Raw genomic sequence first — 12,847 nt, 5'->3', positions numbered from 1 at the left:
TATCCCCTCCCTCTTGCATCTCCCTCCCATCCTCCCTGTCCCACCCGTCTAGGTGGTCACAAAGCACCGAGCTGATCTCCCTGTGCTATGCGGCTGCTTCCCACTAGCTATCTATTTTACATTTGGTAGTGCATATATATCAATGACAGTCTCTCATTTCATGCCAGCTTACCCTTCCCCCTGCCCATGTCCTCAAGTCCATTCTCTATGACTGCATCTTTATTCCTGTCCTACCCCTAGCTTCTTCACTTTTCTTTTTTTTTAGCTTCCATATATATGTATTAGCATATAGTATTTGTTTTTCACTTTCTGACTTACTTCACTCCATATGAAAGACTCTAGGTCCAGCCACCTCACTACAAATAACTCAATTTCATTTCTTTTTATGGCTGAGTAATATTCCATTGTATATATGTGCAGCAATTTCTTTATCCATTCATCTGTCGATGGACACTTAGTTTGCTTCTATGTCCTGGCTATTGTAAATAGTGCTGCAGTGAACATTGTGGTGCATGACTCTTTTTGAATTATGGTTTTCTCAGTGTATATGTCCAGGAGTGGGATTGCTGGGTTGTATGGTAGTTCTATTTTTAGTTTTTTAAGGAATCTCCATATTGTTCTCCATAGTGGCTGTATCAGTTTATATTCCCACCAACAGGGCAAGAGGGATCCCTTTTCTCCACACCCTCTCCAGCATTTATGTTTGTAGATTTTTTGATGATGGCCATTCTGACCAGTGTGAGGTGATATCTCATTGTAGTTTTGATTTGCATTTCTCTAATGATTAGTAATGTTGAATATCCTTTCATGTGTTTTTAGCATTCAGTATATCTTCTTTGGAGAAATGTCTATTTATCTTCTACCCATTTTTGGATTGAGTTGTTTGTTTATTTCATATTGAGCTGCTTGAGCTGCTTGTATATTTTGGAGATTAATCCTTTGTCAGTTGCTTCATTTGCAAATATTTTCTCCCATTATAAGTGTTGTGTTTTCATCTTGTTTATGGTTTCTATGCTGTGCAAAAGCTTTTATGTTTTATTAGGTCCCATTTGTTTATTTTTCTTTTTATATCCATTTCTCTAGGAGGTGGGTCAAATAGGATCTTACTGTGATTTATGTCATAGAGTGTTCTGCCTATGTTTTCCTTTAAGAGTTTTATAGTGCCTGGCCTTACATTAGGTCTTTAATCCATTTGGAGTTTATTGTATATGGTGTTATGGAGTGTTTTAATTTCATTATTTTACATGCAGTTGTCCAGTTTTCGAGGCACCAATTATTGAAGAGACTGTCTTTTCTCCATTGTGTATCCTTGCTTCTTTTGTCATACATTAGTTGACCATAGGTGCGTGGGTTTATCTCTAGGTTTTCTATCCTGTTCCATTGATCTATATTTCTGTTTTTATGCCAGTACCATATTGTCTTGATTACTGTAGCTTCGTAGTATAGTCTGAAGTCAGGGAGCCTGATTCCTCCAGCTCCGTTTTTCTTTCTCAAGATTGCTTTGGCTATTCGGTGTCTTTTGTACCTCCATACAAATTGTGAAATTTTTGTTCTAGTTCTGTGAAAAATGCCATTGGTAGTTTGATAGGGATTGCATCTGTAGATTGCTTTGGGTTGTATAGTCACTTTGACAATGTTGATTCTTCCAAGCCAAGAACATGGTATATCTCTCCGTCTGTTTGTATCATCTTTAGTTTCTTTCACCAGTGTCATAGTTTTCTGCATACAGGTCTTTTGTCTCCTTAGGTAGGTTTATTCCTAGGTACTTTACTTATGTTTTTTTTTAAGAAGATATTGGGGGTAGGAGTTTATTAATTAATTTATTCATTTTTGCTGTGTTGGGTCTTCATTTCTGTGCGAGGGCTTTCTCTAGTTGTGGCAAGTGGGGGCCACTCTTCACCACGGTGCGTGGGCCTCTCACTATCGTGGCCTCTTATGTTGCGGAGCACAGGATCCGGACGCACAGGCTTAGTAGTTGTGGCTCACGGGCCCTGTTGCTCCACGGCATGTGGGATCCTCCCAGACCATGGCTCGAACCCGTGTCCCCTGCATTAGCAGGCAGATTCTCAATCACTGCACCACCAGGAAAGCCCCACTTTATTATTTTTGTTGCAATGGTAAATGGGAATATTTCCTTAATTTCTCTTTCAGATTTTTCATCATTAGTGTATAGGAATGCAAGAGGATTCTGTACATTAATTTTGCATCCTGCTACTTTACCAAATTCATTTATTAGCTCTAGTAGTTTTCTGGTAGCATCTTTAGGATTCTGTATGTATAGTATCATGTCATCTGCAAACAGTGACAATTTTGCTTCTTATTTTCCAATTTGGATTCCTTTAGTTTCTTTTTCTTCTCTGATTGCTTTGGCTAAAACTTCCAAAACTATGTGGAATAATAATGGTGAGAGTGGGCAACTTGCTCTTATTCCTGATCTTAGTGGAAATGGTTTCATTTTTTCACCATTGAGAACGATGTTGGCTGTGGGTTTGTCATATATGATCTTTATTATGTTAAAGTAAGTTTCCTTATGTATACTTTATAGAGGGTTTTTATCATAAATGGGTGTTGAATTTTGTTGAAATCTTTTTCTGCAGCTAAAGAGATTTTCATATGCTTTTTCTCCTTCAATTTGTTAATATGGTGTATCACATTGATTGCTTTGCATATATTGAAGAATCCTTGCATTCCTGGGATAAACCCTACTTGATCATGGTGTATGATCCTTTTAATGTGCTGTTGGATTCTGTTTGCTAGTATTTTGTTGAGGATTTTTGCATCTATGTTCTTCAGTGATATTGGTCTGTAGTTTTCTTTCTTTATGACATCGTTGTCTGGTTTTGGTATCAGGGTGATTGTGGCCTTGTAGAATGTGTTTGGGAGTGTTCCTCCCTCTGCTATATTTTGGAAGAGTTTGAGAAGGATAGGTGTTAGTTCTTCTCTATATGTTTGATAAAATTCACCTGTGAAGCCATCTGGTCCTGGGCTTTTGTGTGTTGGAAGAGTTTTAATCACAATTTCAATTTCAGTGCTGGGGTTGGTCTGTTTGTATTTTCTATTTCTTCCTGGTTCAGTCTCAGAAGGTTGTGCTTTTCTAAGAATTTGTCCTTTTCTTCCAGGTTGTCCACTATATTGGCATATAGTTGCTTGTAGCAATCTCTCATGATCCTTTGTATTTCTTCAGGGTCAGTTGCTATTTCTCATTTTTTATGTCTTATTCTGTTGATTTGAGTCTTTCCCCTTTTTTTCTTGATGAGTCTGGCTAATGGTTTATCAATTTTGTTTATCTTCTCAAACAACCAGCTTTTAGTTTTATTGATCTTTCCTATTGTTTCCTTCATTTCTTTTTCATTTATTTCTGATGTGAGCTTTATGATTTCTTTCCTTCTGTTAACTTTGGTGTTTTTTTTTTGTTCTTCTTTCTCTAATTGCTTTAGGTGTAAGGTTAGGTTGTTTAATTGAGGTTTTTCTTGTTTCTTGGGGTAGGATTTTATTGCTATTAACTTCCCTCTTAGAACTGCTTTTGCTGCATCCCATAGGTTTTGGGTCATCGTGTTTTCATTGTCATTTGTTTCTAGATATTTTTTGATTTCCTCTTTGATTTCTTCAGTGATCTCTTGGTTATTTAGAGTGTATTGTTTAGCCTCCATGTGTTTGTATATTTTATAGTTTTTTTTTCCCTGTAATTGATATCTAGTATCATAGGGTTGTATGCAGAAAAGATACTTGGTATGATTTCAATTTTCTTAAATTTACCAAGGTTTGATTTCTGACCCAAGATATGATCTATCCTGGAGAGTGTTCCATGAGCACTTGAGAAGAAAGTACATTCTGTTGTTTTTGGATGGAACGTTCTATAAATATCAATTAAGTCCATTTTGTTTAATGTGTCATTTAAAGCTGTGTTTCCTGTTTTTTTCATTTTGGATGATCTGCCCATTGGTGAAAGTAGGGTGTTAAAGTCCCCTACTATTATTATTATTTTTTAATTTATTTATTTAATTTATTTATTTTAGGCTGTGTTGAGTCTTCGTTTCTGCACACAGGTTTTCTCTACTTGCGGCTAGTGGGGGCTACTGTTCATTGAGTTGCACAGGCTTCTCATTGCTGTGACTTCTCTTGTTGTGGAGTGGGAGCTCTAGGCACATGGGCTTTAGTAGTTGTGGCACACAGGTTCAGTAGTTGTGGCTGAGGGCTCTAGAGTGCAGGCTCAGTAGTTGTGGCTCACGGGCTTACTTGGTCCATGGCATGTGGGACCAGAGCTCGAACCCATGTCCCCTGCATTGACAGGTGGATTCTTAATCACTGCACCACCAGGGAAGCCCCCCTACAATTATTGTATTACTGTTGACTTCCCCTTTTATGGTTCTTAGCATTTGCCTTATGTATTGAGGTGCTCCTATGTTGGGTGCATAAATATTTACAATTTTTATATCTTCTTAGAATGATGCCTTGATCATTATGTAGTGTCCTCTTTGTCTCTTATAATAGCCTTTATTTAAAGTCTATTTTGTCTGATATGAGTATTGCTACTCCAGCTTTCTTTTGATTTCCATTTGCAAGGAATATCTTTTTCCATCTCCTCACTTTCAGTCTGTATGTGTCGCTAAGTCTGAAGTGGGTCACTTGTAGACAGCATATATACAGGTCTTGTTTTTGTATCCATTCAGCCAGTCTATGTCTTTTGGTTGGAGCACTTAAGCCGTTTACATTTAAGATATTTATTGATATGTATGTTCCTATTACCATTTTCTTAATTGTTTTGGGTTTGTTATTGTAGGTCTTTTCTTTTTCTTGTGTTTCCTGCCTAGAGAAGTTCCTTCAATATTTGTTTTGAAGCTGGTTTGGTGGTGCTGAATTCTCTGAGCTTTTGCTTGTCTGTAAAGTTTTAATTTCTCCATCGAACTGAATGAGATCCTAGCTGGGTAGAGTAATCCTTGTTGTAGGTTTTTCCCTTTCATCACTTTAAATATGTCCTGCCATTCCCTTCTGGCTTGCAGAGTTTCTGCTGAAAGATCAACTGATAACCTTATGGGGATTCCCTTGTATGTTATTTGTTGCTTTTCCCTCACTGCTTTTAATCTTTGTTCTTTGTATTTAATTTTTTTTTTTTTTGCAGTACACGGGCCTCTCACTGTTGTGGCCTCTCCCGTTGTGGGGCACAGGCTCAGTGGCCATGACTCATGGACCTAGCCACTCTGCGGCATGTGGGATCTTCCCAGACCAGGGCACGAACCTGTAGCCCCTGTGTCGGCAGGTGGACTCTCAACCACTGCACCACCAGGGAAGCCCTGTATTTAATTTTTGGTAGTTTGATTAAGATGTGTCTTGCTGTGTTTCTCTTTGGTTTTATCCTGTATGGGACTCTGCACTTCCTGGACCTGAATGACCATTTCCTTTCTTGTATTAGGGAAGTTTTCAACTATAATCTCTTCAAATATATTCTCAGTCCCTTTTTTTTTCTCTTCTTCTTCTGGGACCCCTATAATTTGAATGTTCATACATTTAATATTGTCCCAGAGGTCTCTGAGACTGCCCTCAATTCTTTTCATTCTTTCTTCTTTATTCTGCTCTGTGGTAGTTATTTCCACTATTTATCTTCCAGGTCACTTATTCATTCTTCTATCTCAGTTATTCTGCTACTGATTCCTTCTAGAGAATCTTTAGTTTCATTTATTGCATTGTTCATCATTGCTTGTTTGCTCTTTAGTTCTTCTAGGTCCTTGTTAAATGTTTGTTGTATTTTCTCCATTTTATTTCCAAGTTTTTGGATCATATTTACTATCATTACTCTGAATTCTTTATCAGGTAGACTGCCGATTTCCTCTTCATTTGTTTGTTCTGGTGAGTTTTTACTTTGCTCCTTCATCTTTTGTGTATTTCTCTGTCTTCTCATTTTGCTTAACTTACTGTGTTTGCAGTCTCCTTTTCGCAGGCTTCCGGTTCATAGTTACCATTGTTTTTATTGTCTGCCCCCAGTGGGTAAGGTTGGTTCAGTGGGTTGTGTAAGCTTCCTGGTGGAAGATATTGGTGCCTGTGTTCTTGTGGATGAGGCTGGATCTTGTCTTTCTGGTGTGCAGGACCATACCTGGTAGTTTGTTTAGTGGTGTCTGTGAACTTATTATGATTTTAGGTAGCTTCTCTTCTAATGGGTGGGTTTGTGTTCATGTTTTGCAATTTTTTTATCATGGGTTGTTCAGCACTGGACCTTGCTGTTCATTGAGTGGAGCTGGGTCTTAACGTTGAAATGGAGATCTCTGTGAGAGTTCTCGTCAATTGATATTACCTGGGGCCAGGAGGTCTCTGGTGGTCCAATGTCTTGAACTCAGCTCTCCCACTCAGAGGCTCAGGCCTGACACCCGGCTGGAGCACCAACACTCTGTCAGCTGAAAATTGTGCTCCTGCTATTATGCTGGCTGGTTCTTTTCTGTCCTTTTTCCTGTCTTCTTTATCTCCATGACCTTCTGGGCAAGGGGGAGAGCAACACTACTTCAGTGTGAGGAGCTCCAAGGTGCTGGCTCTGCTAGCCATGATGCTGCTCGCTGTCATTATTCTTGATCTGGTACAGGAGCCATCAGCCCATGGCCTGGGACTTAAGAAAATCACCTTTTGTCCTCTCAAATTTAATATGCACAATTTAACATGTATTTTCTATCTCATTTTTCCCAGTGAAGTCATAATCAAGTTTTCATAGTAAATAGAGCAACACACATAGATTAAACATTACCTTCTACCTTGTCTTCATATAAATAGATGAGCAACAACCTAATACTGTCTTCCTCAATTAACATCCCCTTTTCCTGTTATTGAAGCATCATTTAATTGTGCATACAATGTCATAAATGTATCTCAGAAAATACAGACCTTCAAGAATAGTAAAAAAAAAAAATCTTAACATCCTTGTATCTATCTATCCATCTATATGTGTATATCACCACAATTGCCCACATTTCCTATTTCAAGTATGAGGATTGGTCATAAGTGACTATGCTGAAAATATTTTCATGTCCTTTAAGATATATCAGAATTAAAAGTTTCTCTCCCTCAATTATTTATAAGTATTTTTAAATGAATAAATAAATGAATACATGATTTAAAATTCAGAAGAATATTACCTGTTAGATTTCAAGCTCCATGGGATAAGAAACATTTCTCTCATGCATTGAATAGCACAATGACATCACTTGATAGGATTTCTGGTATAAATAAAGTAAGGAATTAACTAGGTTTAGCATTTTTAATCTACCTACTATTCAGTATGTCTGTAAATTAATGGGACTACATTTAAAAGACAAGTAGAAAATTATGCTTCTAAATATACAGTAGTAAAATCCCCAATACCTAATATAATTCCCTAAAAGAAATATTGACATATAATAAATGCTTAACAATTGAGCAACAGTTTGTTGAATCTAACTATTTCCTCCTCTGTTTATACATTTATCTCACTGATAATGTTTTTTCCAAAATATTTTATCACTTCTCTTTGGAATTATTTTTAGAGCTATATTATTTATTTAATTATGTGACTACTTACAGAACACTAGTATCGTTTACTACCAATGGATAGCTATCCATCTGTCTACCACTATCTAGCTAGTTAGCTATATATAAACCTATCTAGCTATCTATAAATCTATCATCTACTACCAATGGATATCTATCCATCTGTCTACCACTATCTATCTAGCTAGCTAGCTATAAATCTATCTATAAATCTAGCTATCTATAAATCTATCATCTATCTATGCATCTATGTCTATAATGTTATGAGAAATGCTTATCTGGAAATTTATTTTTTGTGTCTATTATTTAGTATTGTGTCATAATGGCATATATTACATGAATTGCCCCCATTTCAGATTGGAATAATAGCATCAATTGAGATGCATTTGTATGGCAGGGTAAATATAAATAACAGAAAAGAGAAGTATGATCAGAAACATTTAAACCTACATATGCATATGTATATATATACAATGTTGCTTATCATTCTGTACTTCACAAAATTGTTTCTGATGTCTCACATAGATAATTAAGGCAATAGAATATATCATGTTTTATATATAGACACATTAAACATTCAAAATAAATATTTCATTATATAAATTTAAAAAAATGTTACTACATCAGGAAGTATTTAATTGATAGATATCTAAAATTATTGGAGAGTTTTGGGTATTTAAGGGGAAAAACTATTAGGACTTTAAGTACTAATGACTACTTGATTCAACACCAGAACAATATTTAATATTCTATTTACCTTTCTAAATTAGAGAAGAGTGACAGAGAAAAATACAGTGATATTTACAAATCCTTTAAAAAAGGTCATGTTTACTGAGATTTGTTAGTTATATTTTTGTGATTTATTACAGCAATATAGACTTGAAAAAACTCAAAATCTGAAGCTTCTTTAGGATCACGGTAAGTACCCCCTTTCCTGATCATCATCTAACTTTGCCCCTCATTAATATCAAATGGATTAAAGTTCACTTTTATTTTTCACCAGAAGATTTTATTCATCAAAAGTTGATTATTTTGTAACTGTTTTATCTTTATAATAGAAAATTAAATTTATCTCTGTACTCAAAAGAAAAAGAAAGAGAATTTGATTCAAAGGATCCTAATTTTCAATAATTTTACCTATTGAATGTAATCATTGAAAAGGTCATTAAATCAAAAGTAATCATTGAAAAGGTAATTAAACTCAATGTCCATTTAAAGCAAAGGCACATGGCCTGTTTCGAATACATTGCCCACTTCGGCTACAAGGACCTTGAATAAAAATGTTTATGCCTGAGAGAGAAGTCTGAGGAAAATTAACCATGGGCTAATCCATTGAACAACATGATTTCAAGGATAAATTGCATCAGTTAACTGAGAATCCAATAAATCATATTTGCTGGAATCAGATTATATATTGGATGGACTCATATACAGATTCACTATTTATATAAAAACTAGAAACAAAAAATATTGGTAAACTTAGTTTACACTGCTGATGTGACATCATATAGAAGTTAATAGTAATTTTCCAGCAAGGAACAAGTGAGTATGGTCTCTGTTCTACCTTTGTGAAATATGTTCCTGGGTGAGCCACTCTTTGTCATTCTTTCCTTAGTGTGTTTCAATGACTTTAGCCTCTCTTAAAATTTACAATTAGCATAATGATTTCTTTACTAGTTCTTCTTGCTACTGTTTACATATCCTTATGAAATAAAGTTTCCTTTTTTTTTACAGCTGTTTTTAACCAAAACTTTTATCATTAGAATTTTGTTTCACCTAGAGGTAACAAATTTTCTCTGAAAGCAAGTTCTACATGCTCTCTCTTTCTCTGACTTCTGTAATCTGTTTAGATTATCTGCTATGAATCTGTGACTATTTCTCAATGTTCTTTTTGCTCTATCATTGAATTCATTTTCTTTCAATTTTGGGCATCTGCCATTTTTTTGTTCGCTTGTTTCATAGCCTGTACTATTCCTGACATTAATTCTAGGTACAATGGGTAGAGTTATTTATTTCATTTTTGAAGATTAATTATTTTGACAGAAATAACACACTTTACAGTATAGTTAGACTGGATAAAACCAAAAACTTTATTTCAATAATTTAACAAATATAAATGGCATGATTTTTACTCATTCAGTCTTCATAGCAAGCCTGTGAGATATATGCAATTATTATCCTTTCTTTTTTCAGATGAGATAACTGAAGCTCAGAGAGCTTGCATGAATTGCTCAAGATAACACAGCTAGAAAGTAGAAGAACTGAGATTTGATCCCAGGAATGTAGAATTCATGCTCTTAAGCACTATGCAATGCATGCTCTCTCAGTTAAATAAATAACTCATCTTAAGGAGAAATTTCATAGAGCAAATTTACCATTCATAAATACTTGTTAATGATGTTACAGCACTATTTTATCAGAAATATTTGCCATCAACAATATAAGTGGAAATTATTCCTTTGTTATTGTGTGTTCAATGACATAAATAATAAAAATATAATAATAATAATATATAACAAACTTAGAGGCTAAAACAACACACATTTATTTTTTCATGTTTTCCATGGGTCAAAGTGCAGGCACAATTTATCTGGCTCCTCTGCTCAGGGTCTCACAAAGCTACAATCAAGGTGTTAGCTGGGCCATGTGCTCATCTAGATGCTCAAATTGAGAACTGCTTTGTAGTTCTCTCAGGCTGCTGGCAAAATCCAACCTCTTGCAATTATTGGACTGAGGTCTCCACATTTTTGCTAACTGCCAGGTTCTCTATGCTACCCTCCATTCCTTGCCATGTGACCCTTTCAATAGGAAGTTTACAACATGTATGTTTGCTTCATAAAATAATCATGGGGGTGCTTTCCCATCACCTTTGCTGTATAAAAAACCTAATCAAAAGTGTGACATTCTTTTGCCTTTGCCATATTCTATTGATTAGAATCAACTCACTGGTCCCACCTTGTAGTCAAGAAAAGATTTCACAAATTCCTGGGTACCAGAAGGTGGGAAATCATTGTTGCATTCCACTGCCTGCTACAATCATTATGACCATTTTAAATACTGATACCAAATAATTATATACCTTGGTTTGAATTAAGATGAAGAATTTGGGGAATAGTAACCCCCTTTCATGATACCTTTTCAATCTGAGTGACCAGCTGCAAACTTTTTAACATTTTTTGGAGAGGCCAACATCATAACTTTTGAATATTAGTGTATATCATTGGTACAGGATTGATCAGATTTCCTCAATCTTACAGCCCTAATTTTCAAGTACCCACTCATCAATTTATCCAATGAGGAGAACATTTCCTCCTGAAGCACTGTTCCTCTGTCAGTCTTCCAAGTGATAGAGCTAAAGGGAATAGCGATTACAGTTACTTCCTAGCATACTGGAAACAAGAAACTGTAAGCAGAATATATTTCAAATTTGATTGCTTTATTGATGGTTGCTCAGTGATCGACCTACACGCAATTGATCTGGGCAACCCCACAGTACTCAGTCTATGCATTTAATTGAGATTTTAGTGAATAACACCTAATGTATTGAGCATGATTTAAGGGGAAAAAAAAGGATCCTTCTCGAACCTGTCACCTATTAAATTTGAACGGTTCATGATGCTACTTAAGTTACTTTTCATGCCACTTACTTTTAACTATGCCTCTACCCATAGGGCTATGATAGCTTCAGATTTAAATTCCAGCTGTATATATTTTTCTATTTATAACATCTTAAGAAACTCTTACAAGTCTAGGATTAAGAGAGTTTGAAAGTATTTGAAAGTAGCTATTGAGATACTACCAATTAAAAATTAGGTAAAAAAATATTTTCTGTGTGGAAAGACACACATGGCAAAATAACAAGAAACTATATATATTAAATAAATTATATTTCTTTGACAAGGAAATGAGTACAGGTACATAAGAATATGGAATTCAGGGCAGTTAAAAAATATGAATGTGATTCTTTGTTGCATCATTTGCAAGGATGAAGACTGTTCTCAGGATTAAGACTGTGCACATTCCAGATGATGTCTACATCCCTCTGAAGGGATGCACAGTTCCAGAGGCACCCTGTGGAAGGACTTCAATCACATCAATGTAGAACTCAGTCTCCTTGGAAAGAAAAAGAAGAGACTCCAGGCTACAAAGTGTGGGGAAATAGAAAGCAACTCGTTTCCGTCTGCACTATCTGTAGTCGTGTACAGAACATGACCAAGGGTGTTGGTCTATTCTAAGATGAGGTCTGTGCATGCCGATTTTACCATCAACGTCGTTCTTCAGGAGAATGGGTATCTTGCTGAAATCCAAAATTTCTTTGGCAAAGAATACATCTACTGGACTTGGATGAAGCCAGGAGCTGCTTGTTCGGTATCTCATGCCCAAAAAGATGAGTTGATTTTTTTTTTTTTAAGATGAGTTAATTCTTGAAGGAAACAACACTGAACTTCTATCAAATTTAACTGCTTTGATTCAGCAAACCCCAACAGTTAAAAGAAAAGATATCAGACAAATTTTGGATGGTATCTACATTTCTGAAAACAGAACAGTTCAGCAGGGTTATAAATAAAATCTAAGTTTTCCAGCTACAGAAACAGCAAGATGCCAGATAATTCCTCAGACTTATTTGTAATGTTTTAAAGATGCAAGAAAAGCCATGTATTGAAAAAAAATACTAATGTGTTTATACTATATTCATACATTTAATGCTTAATATATTATTAAACACAGCCTGAGGCAAAAGTTCTGCTCTAAAGATTAGAAAGGCCATTTTAGGGAGCAAAAATATCCAGTGACTAAGCTGGCTTTGTGCAATTACATGTTCAATCATCAGTTGGCATAACATTTTATTTATTTATTTATTTATTTTTAACATCTTTATTGGAGTATAATTGCTTTACAATGGTGTGTTAGTTTCTGCTTTATAACAAAGTGAATTACTTATACATACACATATGTTCCCATATCTCTTCCCTCTTGCGTCTCCCTCCCTCTCACCCTCCCTATCCCACCCCTCTAGGTAGTCACAAAGCACCGAGCTGATCTCCCTGTGCTATGCGGCTGCTTCCCACTAGCTATCTATTTTACGTGGCATAACATTTTAAAAAATGTGATACTACTTCAAGTGTGTGACAAAGACTGCTTGATAATGATTCATACAGAGATGGATTTTTTTTTTTTTTTTTTTTTTACAGGATGCTTAGGGCCTAAAATTTACTGCTTATTCTTTAGTCTGGGGACTTCAGCCTGTGGTCTCAGTGGTATCCTTGATGATAAAGACAAAGAAAAATCACATCAATATACTTTGTGTTTCACAAAGAGTTTACTTATTAGATCTTCAAAA

The 12,847-nt window shown here is 35.5% G+C and overlaps 1 pseudogene; it reads left to right on the top strand.

The window, feature by feature from the left end:
• The first annotated feature begins 11,491 nt into the window (after nt 1-11,491).
• Nucleotides 11,492-12,073, top strand: LOC114904781 (annotated as a pseudogene).
• The last annotated feature ends 774 nt before the right edge of the window (nt 12,074-12,847 follow it).

This window comes from Monodon monoceros, unplaced genomic scaffold (assembly GCF_005190385.1).
Source record: "Monodon monoceros isolate NGI ecotype Baffin Bay Population unplaced genomic scaffold, NGI_Narwhal_1 Super_Scaffold_21, whole genome shotgun sequence".
NCBI classification, from domain to species: Eukaryota; Metazoa; Chordata; class Mammalia; order Artiodactyla; family Monodontidae; genus Monodon; species Monodon monoceros.
This window is presented reverse-complemented; position numbering and strand designations above follow the sequence as displayed.